The sequence below is a fragment of the Nycticebus coucang genome, chromosome 21 (genome assembly GCF_027406575.1).
Source record: "Nycticebus coucang isolate mNycCou1 chromosome 21, mNycCou1.pri, whole genome shotgun sequence".
In the NCBI taxonomy this organism is placed as follows: Eukaryota; Metazoa; Chordata; class Mammalia; order Primates; family Lorisidae; genus Nycticebus; species Nycticebus coucang.
This window is the reverse complement of record NC_069800.1, coordinates 41,254,126-41,274,437: the sequence shown is the minus strand read 5'-3', so window position 1 is coordinate 41,274,437 and position 20,312 is coordinate 41,254,126. Positions and strand designations below refer to the sequence as shown.

The 20,312-nt window shown below is 42.8% G+C and overlaps 1 protein-coding gene and 1 pseudogene across 6 annotated transcripts in view; one reads left to right on the top strand and one right to left on the bottom strand.

Moving 5' to 3' along the window:
• Positions 1 to 19,665, bottom strand: part of ITCH (itchy E3 ubiquitin protein ligase) — a 137,648-nt gene extending 117,983 nt beyond the window's left edge. For 3 of the 6 annotated variants that reach the window (XM_053574385.1, XM_053574380.1, XM_053574386.1), the window contains exons 1-2: positions 19,572 to 19,665; positions 14,886 to 14,962 (exon numbers count right to left, since the gene is read on the bottom strand). The gene's annotated coding sequence lies outside the window, so the exon portion shown is untranslated. Of the gene's footprint in view, positions 1 to 14,885; positions 14,963 to 15,199; positions 15,295 to 17,953; positions 18,076 to 19,571 lie in introns of those variants that run through there. The other 3 variants (XM_053574382.1, XM_053574384.1, XM_053574383.1) reach the window with 3 other exon arrangements.
• On the top strand, positions 942 to 1,412 carry LOC128573885 (ubiquitin-60S ribosomal protein L40-like; annotated as a pseudogene).
• Positions 19,666 to 20,312: the final 647 nt, after the last annotated feature.

Below are 20,312 nucleotides of genomic sequence, written 5' to 3'. Positions count from 1 at the left end.
TAGCTACTTGGGAGGCTGAGGCAAGAGAATTGCTTAAGCCCAAGAGTTTGAAGTTGAGCTGTGACGCCGCAGCACTCTACCTAGGGTGACAGCTTGAGACTCGTCTCAAAATAAAAAAAAGAAATATGTTATTGCTTATCAGTCAGATCTTCCACATTGCAACCAACATCAAAAAACTGGTCTCTAGGGCAGTGCCTGTGGCTCAAAGGAGTAGGGCGCCGGCCCCATACGCGAGAGGTAGTGGGTTCAAACCCAGCCCCAGCCAAAAACTGCAAAAAAAAAAATTGGTCTCTAGGCTTAGCGCCTGTACCTCAAGCAGCTAAAGCACCAGCCACATACACCAGAGCTGGTGGGTTTGAATCCAGCCCAGGCCTGCCAAACAACCACAACTACAACAATAACAACAACAAAAAAAATAGCCAGGTGTTGTGGTGGGCACCTGTTAGTCCCAGCTACTTGGGAGGTTGAGGCAGGAGAATCACTTAAGCCAAGGAGTTGGAGGTTGCTGTGAGCTGTGATGCCACAGCACTCTACCCAGGATGACAGCTTGAGGCTCTGTCTAAAAAAAAAAAAAAAAATTAGTCTCTAATCAAGGCTGGGCACAGCGGCTCACACCTGTAATCCCAGCACTCGGGAGGCTGAGGTCTGAGCTCACAAGTTTGAGACCAGCCTGAACAAAAGCAAGATCCCCATCTCTACTAACAATAGAAAAACTGAGGCAAGAGGATCGCTTGAGCCCAAGAATTGGAGGTTGCTGTGAGCTATGATGCCACAGCACTCTACCCAGACTCTGTCTCAAAAAAAAAGAAAGAAGAAAAAGAATATGGAAAGACAAGCAAAAGCCTACAAGATAATATGTGCAAAAGGCATACATATATGGTAAAGCACTACATAAAGATTTTACATGGTCACCTTTTTTCTTTTCAACAAGGCGACCAAGCTGCAGACACAGAGATGCAGATCTTTGTGAAGTCCCTGACGGGCAAGACCATCACCCTTGAGGTAGAGCCCAGTGACACCATCGAGAATGTCAAAGCCAAAATCCAAATAAGGAGGGCATTCCACCTGACCAGCAGCGTCTGATATTTGCAGGCAAACAGCTTGAGGAGGGCCGCACTCTTTCAGATTACAACATCCAGAAAAAGTCTACCCCGCACCTGGTGCTTCGTCTGAGAGGTGGCGTCATTGAGCCTTCCCTCCGCCAGCTTGCCCAGAAGTACAACTGCGACAAGATGATCTGCCGCAAATGTTATGCTCGCTTGCAACCCCCGTGCTGTCAACTGCCACAAGAAGTGTGGCCACATCAACAATCTGCGCCCCAAGAAGAAGGTCAAATAAGGCCCTTTCTCCACAGAGCAGCCTCCTGCCCAATCCCCATGGCCCTGGAGCCTCAATAAAGTTACCCTTTCATTGACTGGAGCAGTAAAAAAAAAAAAAAAAAAAAGAATTTACAGATAACTCAATAATGTTAAGATAAACAACCCAATTAAAATGGATTACCCAAGGTCAGAACAGAAGATGTGGCCAAAAACTGAAATCTCTAATCTCCTTTGATGTTAATTTCATGATTTAAAACCACAGTTCCATAAAAGAGCCAAAAAAGGTAACAGGGAAACAAAAAATATTTCTGTCATTGCTGTTGTTGAACCTATTTACTGCATTCTGAAATTACTAAAATGTATATTGAGACTAGGCTCACTCCCAACTTCCCCAGCTTGACAAAAAGAAAAAAAGAAAAAAAATTCTCACAAATAGCGTAATCTCAGCCAGGGAGGAGGCTCATGCCTGTAAATCCTAGCACTCTGGAAGACCAAGGTGGAAGGCTCCCCTGAGCTCCCTCCCAGGATAAAGACTAGCCTGAGCAAAGTAAGATCCCGTCTCTACCAAAAATAGAAAAATTAGCTGAGCATGGTGGCAGGCACCTGTAGTCCCAGCTGCTTGGGGAGACTTGAGATGGGATTGCCTGAGCCCAGGAATTTGAGGTTGCTGTGAGATAGGCTGACAACTACCACATTTTAGACAGGGCAACAGAGTGAGACTCTGTCTCGAAAGCGAAGACGCACAAAATCAAATAGCACAGACTCAAATTAAGATGTTCCAAATTATCACACAATAAGGCCGAGTTAAAAAGTAAATTACTAAAATTATTAAAATAGGTTTTTTTCCCCTTCAGAACTACTAAGGGTAAAAATCCTTGTTTAAACACTTCAGGCCTTTGGGAATGATAGTAATAGGGTCTTGGGCGTTTAAAAAAAAAAAAAAAAAAAAGAACAAACAAAATCTCAGGCTGACTTGTTTCTTAGGCAAAGGGTAAAGTCAGTCCTCGAAGAATCAAATTTCTTTTAGTAGGACTCTATATTTTCCTTCTCTAAAATGAAATTTAAATAACACCAGAACTCATGTGTCTAAAAGCTTAATCCCTTATAAAAGTTTACCTCAATAACTAAATGGTCAAAGGGAAGAATAGAAAAATCCAAAACTAGAAAAAAAGGTAACGGAGATCAACCAACTTTCATCTTCCAGAAAGTATTACTTTTAACATTTTGTTTGTTTGTTTGTTTTTACAGTTTTTTGCTGGAGCTGGATTTGAACCTGCCACCTCCAGCATATGGGGCTGGCGCCCTACTCCTTTGAGCCACAGGCACTTTTAACATTTTATAATCGGGGTTGGCGCCTGTGGCTGAAGCGGCTAAGGCGCCAGCCACATACACCTGAGCTGGCAGGTTCGAATCCAGCCTGGGCCCGCCAAACAACAATGACAGCTGCAACCAAAAAATAGCTAGGCATTGTGGCGGGCGCCTGTAGTCCCAGCTACTTGGGAGGCAGAGGCAGGAGAATCGCTTGAGCCCAAGAGTTGGAGGTTGCTGTGAGCTGTGAAGCCATGGCACTCTACCCAGGGTGACAGCTTGAGGCTCTGTCTCAAAAAAAAAAAAAAAAACCATTTTATAATCAGACATTTACTGAGGAACTATATATGGGAGAGAATAGTTCTACCTGCTTTATTAACAGGAAAGGAGGAGGAAGAAGAGCAGTTGACCCAGCAGCAAAGAAGATATGGGGAGAAACCTACAAAATAATTAGGATCCAAAAAAACCACCCAATTTTAAAAATGTGCCAAAGACTTGAACAGACATTTATCCAAGGAAGACATACAAATGGCCAATAAGGGGGCAGCGCCTGTGGCTCAATGAGTAGGGCGCCAGCCCCCTATACTTAAAGTAGCAGGTCCGAACCTGGCCCCGGCCAAACTGCAACAAAAAATAGCTGGCAGTTGTGGGGGGGCCTCAGCTACTCCGGAGGCTGAGGCAAGAGAATCACCTAAGCCCAAGAGCTGGAGGTTGCTGTGAGCTGTGATGGCACAGCACTCTACCGAGGGTGACAAAGTGAGACTATTTCTAAAAACAAAAAAAATGGCCAATAGTATATGAAAAGATGCTCAACGTTACTATCTTTAAAAAGGTACAAATCAAACAAGAGATAATATTTCACATCCACTAGGATAGCTATTTAAAGAAAAACAGAAATGGCTCAGTGCCTGTAGCTCAGGGGCTAGGGTGCCAGCCACATACCCTGGAGCTGGCGGGTTCGAACCCAGCCCGGGCCTGCCAAACGACAATGACAACTAAGACCAAAAAATAGCCGGGCATTGTGGCGGGCACCTGTAGTCCCAGCTACTTGGGAGGCTGAGGCAAGAGAATCGCTTAAGCCCACGAGTTAGAGAGTGCTGTAAGCTGTGACACGACAGCACTCTACTGAAGGTAATATAGTGAGATTCTGTCCCCCCCCAAAAAAAAAAATGTATTAACCTGGATGGAGTCAGAACACATTCTTCTTAGTAAAGTACCACAAAATGGAGAAGCAAAATTCCAATGTATACAATTCTGATACGAAGCCAGTAGATGATCTAATACCCACATAAGAGAAAAACTCAAATCAATTCAAGGTGAGAGGTAGGGTTATGAGGGAGTGGGGAGAGGGGAAAAGAGAGGAGGATGGATATGCTCCCACTTAATGGGCACAATATTAAAGTGTATGGCACACCTCTTGGGGGTGGGACAAAATTAGACGAGGGACTTTACCTAACAAATGCAAACACTATAATCTAATTCTTTTTACCCTCAATTAACCTGAAACAATAAAAATAAAAAACTAAGACTCAGCACCCATCTCAAACGGCTAAAGTGCCAGCCACATATACCAGAGCTGGCGGGTTTGAATCCAGCCCAGGCCTGGCAAACAACAACAACCAAAAAATAGCTGGGCACTGTGGCGAGCACCTGTCGTCCCAGCTACTTGGGAGGCTGACACAAGAGGCAAGAGAACTGCTTAAGCCCAGGAGTTGGAAGTTGCTGTGAGCTGTGATGCCACAGCACTCTACCCAGGCTGACAGCTTGAGGGGCTGCCTCAATAAATAAATAAATAAATAACCAGAAAATAAATGCTAGCACTGTGCACGACAACGCACAACCCTTAATCTTACCAAGAGCAAGACCCCATCTCTACTAAAAACAGAAAAACTAGCTGGGAGTTGTGGTGGGCATATGTAGTCCCAGCTACTTGGGAGGCTGAGGCAAGAGGATTCCTTGAGCCCAGGAGTTTGAGGTTGCTGTGAGCTATGATGCAATAGCTACCCAGGGTGACAGAGTGAGCCTCTGTATCAAAAAAAAAAAAAAGAAAACAAATGTTGGTGTGAATTTGGAAAAAAAACTAATGTGGAAGAAGCTTGTGCACTGTTGGTGGGAATGTAAAATGGTAGCCTGTGGAAAACAATATAGTAATTCCTCAAAAAATTTAAAATGCAACTATCGGGGGCGGCGCTTGTGGCTCAGTCGGTAGGGCGCCAGCCCCATATACCGAGGGTGGCGGGTTCGAACCCGGCCCCGGCCAAACTGCAACCAAAAAATAGCCAGGTGTTGTGGCGGGCGCCTGTAGTCCCAGCTACTTGGGAGGCTGGGGCAAGAGAATTGCTTAAGCCCAGGAGTTGGAGGTTGCTGTGAGCTGTGTGAGGCCACGGCACTCTACCGAGGGCCATAAAGTTAGACTCTGTCTCTACAAAAAAAAAAAAAAATGCAACTATCATATGATCCAGCAATTCCACTCTGGGTATTACACAAAGGAAGTGAAAGCAAGGTCTCAAGGAAATATTTATACATCCATTTTACAGCATTATTCACAATAGCCAAAAAGCAGAAATAACCCAAATGTCCAACAATTGGTGGACAAAGAAAATGTGGTCTATGAAGCCATAAAAAGAAAGGCAATTCAGGGCAGCACCTGTGGTTCAAGGAGTAGGGCACCGGCCCCATATACCAGGGGTGGCGGGCTCAAGATTGGCCCTGGCCAAAATTGCAAAAAAAAGAAAGGTAATTCTAGCACATGAAACTTAAAGACATTATACTAAATGAAATAAACCAGACATGAAAAAACAAATATTTTATGATTCCACTTATATGAGGTACCTAGAATAGTTGAATTTACAGAGACAGAAAATAGAATAGTGGTCACCAGGGGCTTGTAAGAGGGGAAAAGTAGAATTATTATTTAATGGATGCAGAGTTTCAGTTTAGTTTGATGAAAAGGTTCTGGAGGTAGATAGTGGTAATGGTCATACAATAAGATGAATGTACTCGCCCAGGACAGATTATCTTTTTAATTTTCTTTGTACCTTAGAGATGAAAACGTAAATTTTTATAGTAAATTCAACTAATAGATACCTGAAACTCTAGCAAAATGAAGTAAGTTTAATGTTATTGAGAGAGTTGGAAATTATTAAAATGGTAAATTTTGTGTTATGTATGTTTTACCACAATAAAAAGTAATTAGGACATATTTTTTTTCAATCTTCTAGAGACAGAGTCTCACTTTATTGCCCTCAGTAGAGTGCTATGGTGTCAGAGCTCACAAAAACCTCCAACTCCTGGGCTTAGGCGATTCTCTTGCCTCAGCCTCCCGAGTAGCTGGGACTACAGGCGCCCACCAGAACACCCAGCTTTTTTTTTTTGTCGTTGCAGTTTGGCCGGGCCCGGGTTCAAACCCACCACCCTTGGTGTATGGGGCCAGCGCCCTACCCACAGAACCACAGGCACCTGCCCAGGACAGATTATCTTTTTAATTTTCTTTGTACCTTAGAGATGAAAACGTAAATTTTTATAGTAAATTCAACTAATGGATACCTGAAACTCCAGCAAAATGAAATAAATAAAAAAGTACAAACCCCCAAGGTCAAAAACAGAGAAGAGATGACTGCAGATACGTGTCAACAACATTCCAAACAATAAAAAGCAGTAGCAGCAAGGTTCATGCCCATTTCAATATATATGAAATATAGGGATGTTGGGGTTTTGTTTTTTTTTTGAGACAGAGTCTCACTTGGTCACCCACTCACTTGGTAGAGTGCTGTGGCATCTTAGCTCACAGTAACCTCAAACTCTTGAGTACAAACGATTCTTTTGCCTCCTCCCAAGTAGCTGGGACTATAGCCACCCACCACAGCACCGGCTTTTTAGAGACAGAGTCTCACTCTTGCTCAGGTTGGCCTTGAACTCATAAGCTCCGGCAATCCACTCGCCTCAGCCTCCCAAGTGCTGGGATTACAGGTGTAAGCCACTGCACTAGGCTCAGAATATAGTTTTGATTAAGATCCATAGTAAATCTTTCCTCTGAAAAATTCAAGAACAGAAAAAAATAATCTAGGATTTCCCTTTAACTACTGACTTTCCACAGAAGCAAATATACCTAATTCCTCTCTAACTTTTTTTTCCTTCCCATCTCCAAAGCACAACTATAATTAAATGAACCATCTGAAATTGAAAAGCCCTAATTGTGAGAGCAAAATGAACTCCAAAAATTAGGTTAGACAATACTTCAAAAATGAAAGGAGAAATATCTTTCTTCATTAAATAAAATTTAGATTCAGCTCATTTGACCCTATTGCTGCATCTTTATGAGAGGCAACTTTTTAAAGGCTCAATTCAGTATTTTTATGCATACATGAAACACTGTTATACTTCTGATATTCTTAATAAGCAGACTATACCTAACACTCTATTCAGTTTACTTGCTAAAAAGACTACAGTATTTTTTTTTTTTTTTTTAGAAACAGAGTCTCATTTTGTCGTCTTCGGTAGAGTGACGCAGCATCACAGCTCACAGCAACCTCCAGCTCTTGGGCTTAGGCGATTCTCTTGCCTCAGCCTCCCGAGTAGCTGGCACTACAGGCACCCGCCACAACACCAGGCTATTTTTTGTTAGTTTTGGCCGGGGCTGGGTTCAAACCCACAGTATATGGGTCCAGAACCCTACTCACTGATCCATAGGCGCCACCAAGGCTACAGTATTTTAAAAATGACATTTTGCATTTTGGCCAAGAATAAGGAATAACTTCTTCTGTACGTCAAGAAATGTTTCATGAGAAAGTATAAACACAGAAGAAAAGGCCCGATAAAAATAAAACCCACCTTCTCAGGTTATACAAAATAAACACATCCTACCCTTCTACGTGTTTATCGCTTTCTTTAATATTCTGAGTCATGAATTATTGTGTCAAGTTTCTGCAGCAGTAACATTTAAATCAATAGACTAACACACCATTTCTGCATTAAAATTCTACATCTTTTCCAAGAGCAAACCCTTTGCCAGTGTCTTCAAACCTTAGTAAATATAAAAACTCCATGTATAAATGAAGTATAACAGAATTTATCAGAAGTTAACTGAGATCACCAAACACCCAAAACAAGATTATGTGATAAACAGTTGAACTACTTTGGGTTTTCCTTTTCTTTCTATTCTCCTTGTGCTAGCTGAGAAATCATAATACTGTATGCATGGGACCTACCAGTAAGGAAGGCACTGAGGCTGAGAGAATGATGAAGCAAGATCTACAACATGACAAGAGAGAGAGCCTGTACACATTATCTTCCAATATCCCAGTTTTTACAGAGTGAATAGAAAAGAAGCCCCCCAAATCAGCTCTCTTTATCTACTGCAAGCTTTTGTCTCTTTCTTTTAATTCCTAATGCCACCTCCGTAGCCTGGCCTCCCTGTCACCAGCCCTAGTAAATACTACTACAGACCTTAATACTGTCAGATGAATCTTCATAAAAAAACCATTTCATCCTATCAGCCATTACATCTCAAGGTAATGCAAAGTAAGAGGCTGGTCTCTTCTCAATTTTTCCAAACTCTCTATTATCAGGCCCACAAATCTTCTAAAACTCAGCTCTACCAGCTTAAGTCCATCCCTGCCTCTGCACCTGTGCACATCCTGAATCCCAATATTAACGTTTCTCTTTCTCTCTGCCTTAATAATTATTCTGCATACCTCTTGAAAGGTGGCCTTAACTAACAACCTAGCTAACAGAAGAAAAAAGAACTATCGAACAGAAAGTAAAAGGAATAAACTCACAGTACAACTGCCCTTTGTTTTATTTAATTAATATCTGGGACTCAAATCCAAGCCTAAAGTTATCTCTAAGAATGAATTTTCATAGCCTTGAAGAGCCCTAAACAGACAGTAAGGGTGCAAGCTCCCTGCTCCAACTCTCTGCCTCAGTTCCTGCCAGGACGAGATTTCAAGGATTTTTGATAGGCTGGCCTCAGAGAAAGGAGAGGGAAAAAAAAAAAAACAAAGTCACTTCTGTTATTCAGTCTAAGGCAGAGGGGGAAAAAAAGCCATTTTTACCACTTAAAAGCCCATTGCTGGCACTTTCTCCCTACCTTGCAGTACCATGCCATTTTCTTTCTCCTTCTCTCTCTCTTTCTCAGGAAAGTAAATAAATGTTTTACTTCTATATATCCTAATCATTGTTTGAGAAATCCTTCTCAGCCTATAAAGTAACTCCTCACAGTAAACTGTTTTAAATCTTTACGTGAGGACTTTCATCCCAGAGGGCAGAGAACTTGGGTTATGCTGCAGAGAGTCAAAGTCCTGATCAGAGGTTGCAAAGCAGCAAGCCACAAGACCAATTCTGCCCACAGCAGTGATTTGTTTAGCCCACAGTGTTTATACTATGAATTTGTAAGTTGCCAATATTTAAACATAAAAATTTTACAAAATTTGAATTTCCAGTTTCTCTTTAAAAAAAGTAAAATGTTCATGCCACACTTTGCTCACCCCCTTCAATAGTGAGCCAACAATGAACTGTACATTTTAAATGATAAATTTTACTTCGATTTTTTTTTATTCTCAAGACCTTAATACTTTAAAATTATTTTTAATTGACAAAAGATACACATTTATCATGTACAACATACTTTGAAATATGTATACACTGTAGAATGACTAAATCAAGCTAAATAACATACGCATAACCTCATGTACTTCTTTATGGTAAGAACAAATTTTACCTACATTAAAAAAGCCAAAGCTGGGCAGCACCTATGGCTCAAGGAGTAGGGTGCCGGTCCCATATGCCAGAGGTGGTGGGTTCAAACCCACCCCTGGCCAAAAAAAAAAAAAAAAGCCAAAGCTGCTTTAACAGTTGTCCCCTTATAGGGACATGAACTCCTTCACTTCACTTTAAGACCCAACCTGACCTATTATTACTAAATGTTCACCTCTAGCCCTTATAGGTATTAAAATACTTATGCTGATCCTAAATAAGCTTACTGAATAAACTAATGAATTAAGATAATTTTAAGACAAGGTTTGTGGTAATGATGATAATAACAATAACAACCAACATTTCATGCTTATGTCAGCCCAATATTGCTCAAGCAGAACATATTATCCCATGGATATATTCCCTAATACTATTCTCAATTTACAGATAAGGAAACTAAGGCACAAAGAAGTTATTACAACTTGGTCAAGGTCATACTGCCAGTACATGGTAGAATCAAAATTTAAAGTCAACCTAACTCCAGTTACACACTATTAGCCACTATGAGACAATTCTTTCCTCTGCAACCAACTCAACCCATTGTTTTTGTTTGTTTTGAGACAGAGCCTCAAGCTATCGCCCTGGGTAGAGAGCCGTACCATCACAGCTCACAGCAACCTCCAACTCCTGGGCTCAAGTGATCTCCTGCCTTCCAAGATCTCCACCCTCCAAGCAGCTGGGACTACAGGCACCTGCCGCAATGCCTGCTTTTTTTTTGTTTTTTTTTTGGTTGCAGCCATCATTGTTGTTTGGTGGGCACGGGCTGTATTCGAACCCTGCCAGCTCAGGTGCCACGTGGCTGGCGCCCTAGCCGCTTGAGCCACAGGTGCCGAGTCTCAACCCATTCTTTAAAACAAAGAACCAAAAGACAAAACTGAAGGCTCAGCACCCGTAGCACAGTGGTTACGGCGCCAGCCACATACACTAAGGGTGGCGGGTTCAAGCCTGGCCCAGGCCAGGGTGAACAACAATGACAACTGCAACAAAAAATGGCTGGGTGTTGTGGTGGGTGCCTGTAGTCCCAGCTACCTGGGAGGCTGAGGTAGGAGAATTGCTTGAGCCCCGGAGTCTGAGGTTGCTGTGAGCTGTGACACCACAGCACTCTACTGAGGGCAACACAGTGAGACTGTCTCAAAAAAAAAAAAAAAAAAAAAAAAAAACACAAAACTGAAGAACCTACACTTTCTTTGCATGAATGACTCAGAAGCAAACCAAAGTTCATCTAAGTGCAGATGGCATTTCTGGAGTTTTTCTTGCCTTAAAAAACATTAACTGACAGAGAAAAAGGCTGTGAAATTCAATAAAATAATACATATTTTCTCAGAAAGCAAGAATGCCATTAGACATTTCTGAAGTAGGGTATAGATGAATTCTTAAAGTGATGATACACTATAAAAATGATTCTCTCTGTAGTCCCAGCTGCTCGGGAGGCTGAGGCAAGAGAATGGCTTAAGCCCAGGAGTTGGAGGTTGCTGTGAGCTGTGTGAGGCCACGGCACTCTACCGAGGGCCATAAAGTGAGACTCTGTCTCTACAAAAAAAAAAAAAAAAAAAATGATTCTCTCTCCTAGGATTGAAAGACATATACAATAGGATAAGCAGTTTCTAGACATGAAAAAAAAAATTACAAGTTTCTTGAGGGCAGAGACTGCTTTTTCATCATCCTGGCAATTCCTAACATAGAGCTGTACTTAGAATACATTCAATTATGTTAAAGGAACCAAAAATCTAAAGTTAGTTAACTTCTTAAATTACAATGTAATACAACCCTTATTATACCATTTATCCCCCTTGTTCTTTACAAAAATCAATGGTGAATAAATATGTTTTCCTGACAAAAAACACAAAATCCTTGAAGCAAGAGTTTTATGTTTGAGTACCCCGGGAACCTAGCACAAAAGCAGCTCAATAAATGCTCGTTGAATATTACAAACTTAACATTTCTATACTTAAGACTGTCTACAGGTCTTTCTTTGTGTCAATGTTCAAAGTGGAACTTAAAACAACATGGCTTCTTATTTATAAAGCACTAATTATTATAAAGTCTTATAAGATATTTCTGATACCAGTCCTATATTGTGATGTCAACAAAAACTTGAAAAATTAGTGAACCAGCATGTAATGTATAAAATATAATTATACAGTGAGCTACCCTGTTTCCCGGAAAATAAGACATCCTCTGAAAATAAGACCTACTTACAGGAAAGATAAGACGTCCCCTGAAAATAAGACCTAGCGCATCTTTGGGAGCACACCTTAAAACAAGACACTGTCTTATTTTTGGGGAAACAGGGTAGGAAGAACCTGAGAGATTATATTCAAAACACTGAATAGGCAAGTGAGGAAACGAAGCCCAGGGAGATTTCCAAGATCACAGAATTTAAGTGACCAGCAAAACCATGACTAGAACCCAGGTCACCTGAGTGTTGGTCCAGGTACCTTTCCACAAAGAACTACTTTTTAAGCTCAGGATGAAATGAATACATTAAAAATATTTTATTTTGGCTCGACGCCCGTAGCACAGTACTTACAGCACCAGCCACATACATCGAGGGTGGTGGGTTTGAACCTGGCCTGGGCCAGCTAACAATGACAACTGCAACAGAAAAATAGCTGGGCATTGTGGCAGGCGCCTGTAGTCCCAGCTACTCGGGAGTCTGAGGCAAGAGAATTGCTTAAGCCCAAGAGTTGGAGGTTGCTGTGAGCTGTGAAGCCACAGCACTTTACCGAGAGTGACATAATGAGACTCTGTCTCCGAAGGAAAAAAAAAATTATTTTAAAGATATTTGGTATGGAGAATGATCTTATCTCAGCACAGACCTTTTTGTGAGTTACTGCACATCATTACAGAAAAGAAAGCTACCTTGTTCCTTTACTGAGATAACATCATCTCCTTTCTCCCTTCTTTTGCTCTACAATATTTTTTATTTTCATGTCTTTTCTTTCATTATCTTGAGACTTCTTCCTCTATTTATCTACTTGCCCTCTTACCTACTTCCTTTCTAATATTCCTCACAAACTGCCCCACCATCTCCTTCATTTCTCTCCATATAAATGTTTAGCATGAAGACCAGAACCTAAGTATGAAAGGGACAATTTATGTAAAGAAAGGTGGTAATGACAACAAAAATAGTCTCAAAGTTAAGGGTTAGAAGTGAAGGACCACTCTTTTTTTTTTCTTAATTTTAGTCAGGTATAACAAATAAAAACTGTATATAACCAGGATGTACAACATGTTTTGATATAGGCATATGATGTGAAAGGATTTTCACAGTCAAGCTAATTAACACGTACATCACTGCACCTTTTTTTTTTTTTTTAGAGACAGAGTCTCACTGTACCGCCCTCGGGTAGAGTGCCGTGGCATCACACAGCTCACAGCAACCTCCAACTCCTGGGCTTACATGATTCTCTTGCCTCAGGCTCCCGAGCAGCTGGGACTACAGGCGCCCGCCACAACGCCCGGCTATTTTTTTGTTGCAGTTTGGCCGGGGCTGGGTTTGAACCTGCCACCCTCGGCATATGGGGCCGGCGCCCTACTCACTGAGCCACAGGCGCCACCCATCACTGCACTTTTTTATGTGTAACCTTTTTTATGTGTTTTGAGAATACTTAAGATCTACTCTTTAAGTGGATTTTTAGTATATAGTACGTAATTATCAACTGTAGTTACCATTAGGTCTCAATTTATTCACCATACCTTTGTACCCTTCTCCCCATTTTTCCCATTCCACCATCCCCCAACCTACAATAACAACTCTTCTACTCTATTTTATTTTGAGTTTCAACTTCTTTTGATTCCACATATAAGTGAGGTCACGTATTTGTCTGTGTCTGGTGTATTTCAATTAGCATAATGTCCTCTAGGTTCATCCAAGTTGCTACAAAAGGCCCGCCCTCTAAGTTTCATATTCTTCTATATGCATACATATGTATAATACATGTACACACACACAACTTCTTTTTTGTTTTTCTGGACATAAGAGTCTCAAGCTGTCGCCTTGGGTAGAATGCCGTGTCGTCACAGCTTCACAATAACCTCAAACTCTTGGGCTTAAGCAATTCTCTTGCCTCGGCCTCCCTAAGTAGCTGGGACTACAGGTGTCCACCACAACGCCCAGCTATTTTTCTGTTGCAGTTGTCATTATTGTTTAGCTGGCCCAGGCCACGTTCGAACCTGCCAGCCTCGGTGTATGTGGCCGGGGCCTGACCCACGGAGCTACAGGTGCCACCCACACACAACTTCTTTATCCATTTATCTGACAATAGACACTTAAGTTTGTTTCCATTATCTTGGTTATTGTGAATAATGCTGAAAAGAACATAAGTGTGCAGATAATTCTTCAAAATAGGGACTTTACTTCTTTTGAATTTATACCTAGAAGTAGAAATACCGGATCATATGGCAGTTCTTTTTTTACTGCTCTCTTCCTATTCAGCTACATTACCTATCAATTCACCTACTCTACCTTCATGCACTCCCTATTCTTACTGCTTAACTTTCTGTTCTACCTTTTCCTCTTATCCAGTCGTCTTCCTCTTCTTTTTCCTGACCTTCTAAAGTGATCTACCATGTCTTCATGTTTTCCTTCAAAATATTATTGCCAATCTAATCAAAATATTAGACCTCACCTTATGGATCTAAAAAAACATCAAGTTGTGAATTTTCTAAAGATTTTTAATAGGTATTATTTATGTGACCCTCACAACAACGCCAGAGAGAGGGATAGGAACAAATACTTATCTATTTTACAGGTATATAAACTAAGGCCTTGCGAGATTAAATAACTTGCTGAAAGTCACAGAGCTTACCAGTGGCAAACCAAATCAGAACACGGACCTTTTCTTTCCATGTCCTCTATTGTTTTTCCACTCCACCAAGTTGCTTTCTTTTTAATTCTCCCTCTTAACCATACACATGCACATGTCTAAATAAATATACAGAGATAAATCTGTTTTGTTTTGTTTGAGACAGAGCCTCAAGCTGTTGCCCTGGGTAGAGTGCCATGGCATCACAGCTCACAGCAACCTCCAACTCCTAGGCTCAAGTGATTCTCCTGCCTCTGCCTCCCAAGTAGCTGGGACTATAGGCGCCCACCACAATGCCCGGCTATTTTTTCATTGCAGTCATCATTGCTCTCTGGCAGGCCTGGGCTGGATTTGAACCCGCCAGCTCAGGTATATGTGGCTGGCACCTTAGCCGCTTGAGCCACAGGCGCTGAGCCCCAGAGCACAAGTAGAGAAAGTGAGTGTATATACACAAGAACTATAAAAATAGAAAAGTCAGAAGACTCAAATTAAAACCACGTTGGGGCTCACAGGTTAATCCTTGCAGAAGATGCACTGGATTTCACATCCAAGTGGATATTGCCTATTCCTTCAACCAACGATGTAGCCAGAAGCAACACTGCTCTCCCCCCATGTCACCCCCTTAGCAGTTAGTTGACCAGTGTGCCCATTGTACCACTCCTCCCCCCAAAACTCTCTCACAGGAATGTTGTCATACCTGAAGTTCTCACAGTTTGAATCACTTCTTTGGGTTAAGGCGTTGTCTCCAGAAGGCCACTGTGAAATGCATGTTACCTGAAAAAGAAAGAAGGATCCATTAACACCTTACTCCTGTGGTTAAACACATCAGATATACAATGACCTTGGGAATTTGACAGCACAAGATCTTTAAAAAAATTTCATAGGATAATTTGTGATTGGGGCAGGCAAGATAAAGGGGCAAGTTGGGGGAAATAACTCATACACAGTATGGAAAGATGCCAATCTGGGTATGACAGCCATGTGGCAAAGTGAGAATGGCCATATACATACACACTCTGCCTATAAGGACTGTCGCCATAAGGGTGGTCTCTGTAACTTGGAAGCTTCTAGAACAGGAAAAGAAAAAGCACTCCAAGTGTCTGGGTATAGTCAGTTCTGAAAAAAAGCACAAGAGCTGAGTTGGCAGCAGTGTTCCAAGGACAGTACACTGCTAGACTGGAAGAGGATAGAGGCAGAACAGCTTCTGGGTTAACTGCTTCTAGTTTTGAGGCTGGTTTCCAACCTAAAGTTTTTATCTAAGGGCCAAGAACCCAACGAGAGAATGCTGCAATTCAATTCTGTGAAACCCCTCAACTAATTTATACTGACTTAAAGCCAGTATCATTTACAGCCACAAAAATCAACATCCCTTTACTCAGTGCGTATTGTAAGTCCAGAATCTGGCTAAGTACTATACAGAAAAAAACAACCTTAATATGTCAATTCCTTAATTCATATACAGTAAACCAATCCCCAAAACCCAAAATTGAGAGGTGAGAAACAAGAAAGGAAGTTGGGGGTGGGGGGACAAAAAACAGGTAATTATTTCTTGTCAGTACTAACACAAATTTCTTAAGTCAGAATGAATACAAGAAAAGTCACTTCTGGACCAAAGTTCCTTATTAAACTCTTGCCTAAACAGTCTAAAGGCACAGATTAGAAATTTTTTTTCTTCGTCTAATACCAAAAGGTTTTTAGCACATTCATCTTGGTAAACCACAGAATACCAGACTGAGAGTTGTAAAACTTGGTTTTAGTTTTAGCTCTGACTCTTGTCTTAAGTAAATTAACCTTTCTTTAAAACAAGCACAAAAGACAAAGATTGGACTAGTCTAATGATAGCATATAATACACACCTGGCACATACATATATACCACCCACACTAGATAACTATCCATAGGAAGCATCACTAATCATTCACAAAACACTTTTCCAAACCATACAACCAGAATCCTTTTCAACAGTGCTTCTGGCAGCTTCCAATCAGAGTTGGCCTATAACCCAAAATGTATTTGCCACTTTGAGCTAGATAAACTACATCTGTAATTTCTTCCAACTCTAAAGTTCAAATATCAAGTTTCTACAGAAACTTTTTCTGAGAGAAAAAACTTCCAAAAAGCCTAGCTAGGTCAATAATGTTGATAGTCATAAATTTAGTCCAAACTCCTAGTTCTCTTCCAAATCATACCTGACCTGGTTCTAATTTCTAAAGATGTTAACGAATACTCTCATACTGTTAAAATATATAGCCTGTCAATATTACTCAGACTTGCTAATGAGTTCTTTTAACAGAAAAAGAACCCTGGGCGGCGCCTGTGGCTCAGTGAGTAGGGCGCCGGCCCCATATGCCGAGGGTGGCGGGTTCAAACCGGCCCCGGCCAAACTGCAACAACAACAACAAAAAAAAAATAGCTGGGCGTTGTGGCGGGCGCCTGTAGTCCCAGCTACTCGGGAGGCTGAGGCAAGAGAATCGCGTAAGCCCAAGGGTTAGAGGTTGCTGTGAGCCGTGTGACGCCACCGCACTCTACCAAGGGCGGTACAGTGAGACTCTGTCTCTAAAAAAAAAAAAAAAAAAAAAAGAACCCTTTACCCAGATTAGCGTTAAAAAAAAACAAAACCTCATTCAAATATACGGCAACAGGGGCGGCACCTGTGGCTCAGTGAGTAGGGCGCTGGCCCCATATACCAGGGTGGTGGGTTCAAACCCCGCCCCGGCCAAACTGCAACAAAAAAATAGCAGGGCATTGTGGTGGGCGCCTGTAGTCCCAGCTACTTGGGAAGCTGAGGCAAGAGAATCGCCTAAGCCCAGGAGTTGGAGGTTGCTGTGAGCTGTGTGATGTCAAGGCACTCTACCAAGGGTGATAAAGTGACTCTGTCTCTACAAAAAAAATTAAAAATAACAAATATAGGGCTGCGCCTGTGGCTCACGGAGTAGGGCGCCGGTCCCATATGCCAGAGGTGGCGGGTTCAAACCCAGCCCCGGCAAAAAACCAAAAAAATAAATAAATAAAAAAATAACAAATATACGGCAACAATATTGCACTAAGTAAAGACCTAAATCCAATCCCTTGATCCTCCCTTTACACTCTTTCCAAGATCAGGCATTGTCACTTCTCACCTAGACTTCTGCAACAGCCACTCTTTTCATCCTTTCACTCCAATCACCATACCCATCTTTCTAAAACACACGTGTACCCACATCACTTGCCTGTCTAAAAGTCTGTATCAATTTCTAACAGAAATTTTTTTTCAGAAATGTTAGCATTATACTTAGAACTTTTCATACAGCTACCTCCTTTTACCTTTCTGGCCTCACATCCTAAAATACTCCCCACCCCAGTCTGCTTCCTGAACCTTTCTCTTCTAGGATACTCTGCATTTACACACAGCATTAAGGCGTTTCCTCTGTTTGCCCTGTGTCTTCCCTTTCCCCACCCCTGTCTTGTCACATTTCTACTCATCATCTAAGACCCAACTCAGGTGCAGTAGCAGATCTTGCTTCCTCCTCTGGCCAACTCCCCTGTCAGAACTGGCCACTTCCACTTCTGTCTCAAAGTTTTTGAGAGATCCTTGATATAGTCGCGGTTATTGTTCGCCTCAGAGGTTCCCAACACTGGAAGAAATCACCTGAGGCATGTTTTAAAAGAAATTGGCTGGAGCCAACCCAGACTTACTAAATCAATCTCAGAAGACAAGATCCAGGAATTTCTACCTTTAAAAAGCTCTAATGGTCAAATTTGGGACTACTGGTTTGTCTGTCTCACCCAATAGTTTTGAAGATGTGTTTTTTAGAAGAACATAGAAATGGGCAGTGCCTGTGGCTCAGTGGGTAGGGTGCTGGCTCCATGTACTGAGGGTGGTGGGTTCCAACCCGGCCCTGGCCAAACTGCAACAACAACAAAAATAAATGAATAAAATTCTTTAATACTTAAAAAAAGAACATGCAAATGATTCACTCTAGAGTACTCACGGCTCTTTTGTTTGTTTGTTTGTTTCATATATCCTCCTTGACTTACAGGTTGAACATGAAGGAATGCCTTTTGGATTCACACCCCACAAAAAGTCATTCACTGACCAAAAAAGCAGAATTTCCACCTTTATTACTAACTCTTTAAAATGAAGCAATTGTACCTTAAATAAACCTGTAAAATTTACACACCGCAAGGTTCTCATTAGATCTGCCATGATAACTGTATTTCAGTTGAGAAACAATTTCTTCACCGATTTTGAGTTTAGAAATATACTGCCTTAAAAAAAAAAAAAGACATACACTGCCTTTACTTTTCCTTAAGATCAAATTATATCAGGAAAAGACGCAGGAGAAACCACTTAAGTGCAATGATAGGTGCCCGGCTCCAGTGTCTCCCTAATTTTCAAAGAAAAATACCACTCTTCCATCCCCATCCTCCTCTCCAAAAAAGCCTACTGCAGCTGTGGAAGAATGGCAAAAACTATAATAAGATATAGACACGAATATAACCAAGAAAACAAGGTTGAGTTGTTATGGGGAATCAAGGATTTCGGGTACTTTACAAGTTCACAGAGATTACGTCTCCGAACTTTAGGCCCAACGTCCACAGACGCTGTGCACAGACCCTGAGCTTCTGTGTTTAAGTCATGGCCCGGAACTAAGTCTGAAAACTTGGGTTCTCCACTTAAAGTCCAGTCCTCGTCACGTTTCCACTTTAGAATACGATCGCGGCTACTTTTTTCTTTTCTTTGCTAAAGAAAAGGACACTCTCAGAAGGAAGGGCAGTGACAGCTCCACGTCCGCAAAAGTCGGCGCCGCCACGGTGGAGGCGGTCGCCGGGAAGGGCGCCGGAACCGGGACCACCACGCTGGGGGACAATGAAGGGAGGAAGGGGAGTACGACAGAGAAGGGGAGGCTGCCGCTGGGCTGGGCTCTCTCGGGGACTGGGGGCTTGGCAAAGTCTCGAGAAGGCCAGCCGGGTAGCAGGGGCACCTGGCCGCCGCCCCTCACAGGGCCACGTCGCTCACGCCAGGCGCTGCCACCGGGCCCCACGCGTAGGCCGGACCGCGGAGAGGAGTCCCGGCGGGGCTGAGCGGAGGGCCGGCCGCTACCCACGCCCGTCGCGGCCCAGTCACCTCACAACTTGGTGCCCGTGAGGCGAGGGGCTCCGAGATCCTCGGCCAGGCGCTGACCGCTTGGCACTTCCGACCGACCCACCCACTCCCGGCCCCGGTCACTAGCCTCACTCCCCGGGCCCCCCACGGGCACCGGCTCAGAGGGAGGAAGAGCAGCTGCGGCTCTGGGGTCCCGACTCGCGCGCCGCAGTTCTTCACTCTTGCTTTCCAGGGACACTCGCACCCGAAATACCCCCGCCTCCCCAAAACTGCACCCGTCCCCCCGCAGTTGTTTACCGGGACTCCGGGCGGCGGCGACTCCTCAGTCCCTCGGCTAAGATGGCAGCCGGTCCCGAGCCCCGACCACAGCAACTAGAGCGAGTTAGCGTCCAGCGCGCAGGCGCCTCCGCGCAGGAACAGCCGGGGACTACAAGCCCCAGCAGGCCTCGCGCGTCAGCCCCAACCCCTGGGGGCCTGGCTTGGAGAACTGGCTGTGGCGGATGAGAGCAGCGAAGTTTTTCGCACCTCTAGCTGAGATGCTGTCAAGTTGCTCCCCAGCACCTCTAGGCTTTTTTTTTTTTAAACACACTTCCCACCAGAACACAGCTGTCACTATGGTTCCCAACCTCTTGTGTGCATCAGAATCAGGGCTTAAACCTTACCCTACTGAGCCCCACTCCCAGAGTTTTCTGATTCAGTACGTCTGGGATAGAGTCTTATAATTTGCATCTCTAATAAGTTATATGGTAATACTACTGGCAGGTAGGATAACAACTTGAGAACCACGGGGCTATATAGCTTAGTCTTTAAGGAATACCAGTTGGTTTCAAATTCTCTCTTCTCCAACTTTTAATTGGGTGCCCTCAGACAGGGTGGTAACAGCTGAGTGGCACCAACATGACAGCTGTTCTAAAAAATGACAGCCAGGCGTGGTGGCTCCCACCTGTAATCCCAACACTTGGGAGGTCTAGGCGGGTGTATTGCCTGAGCTCACGAGTTCAAGACCAGCCTGAGTCAGAACAAGACCCCGTCTCTAAA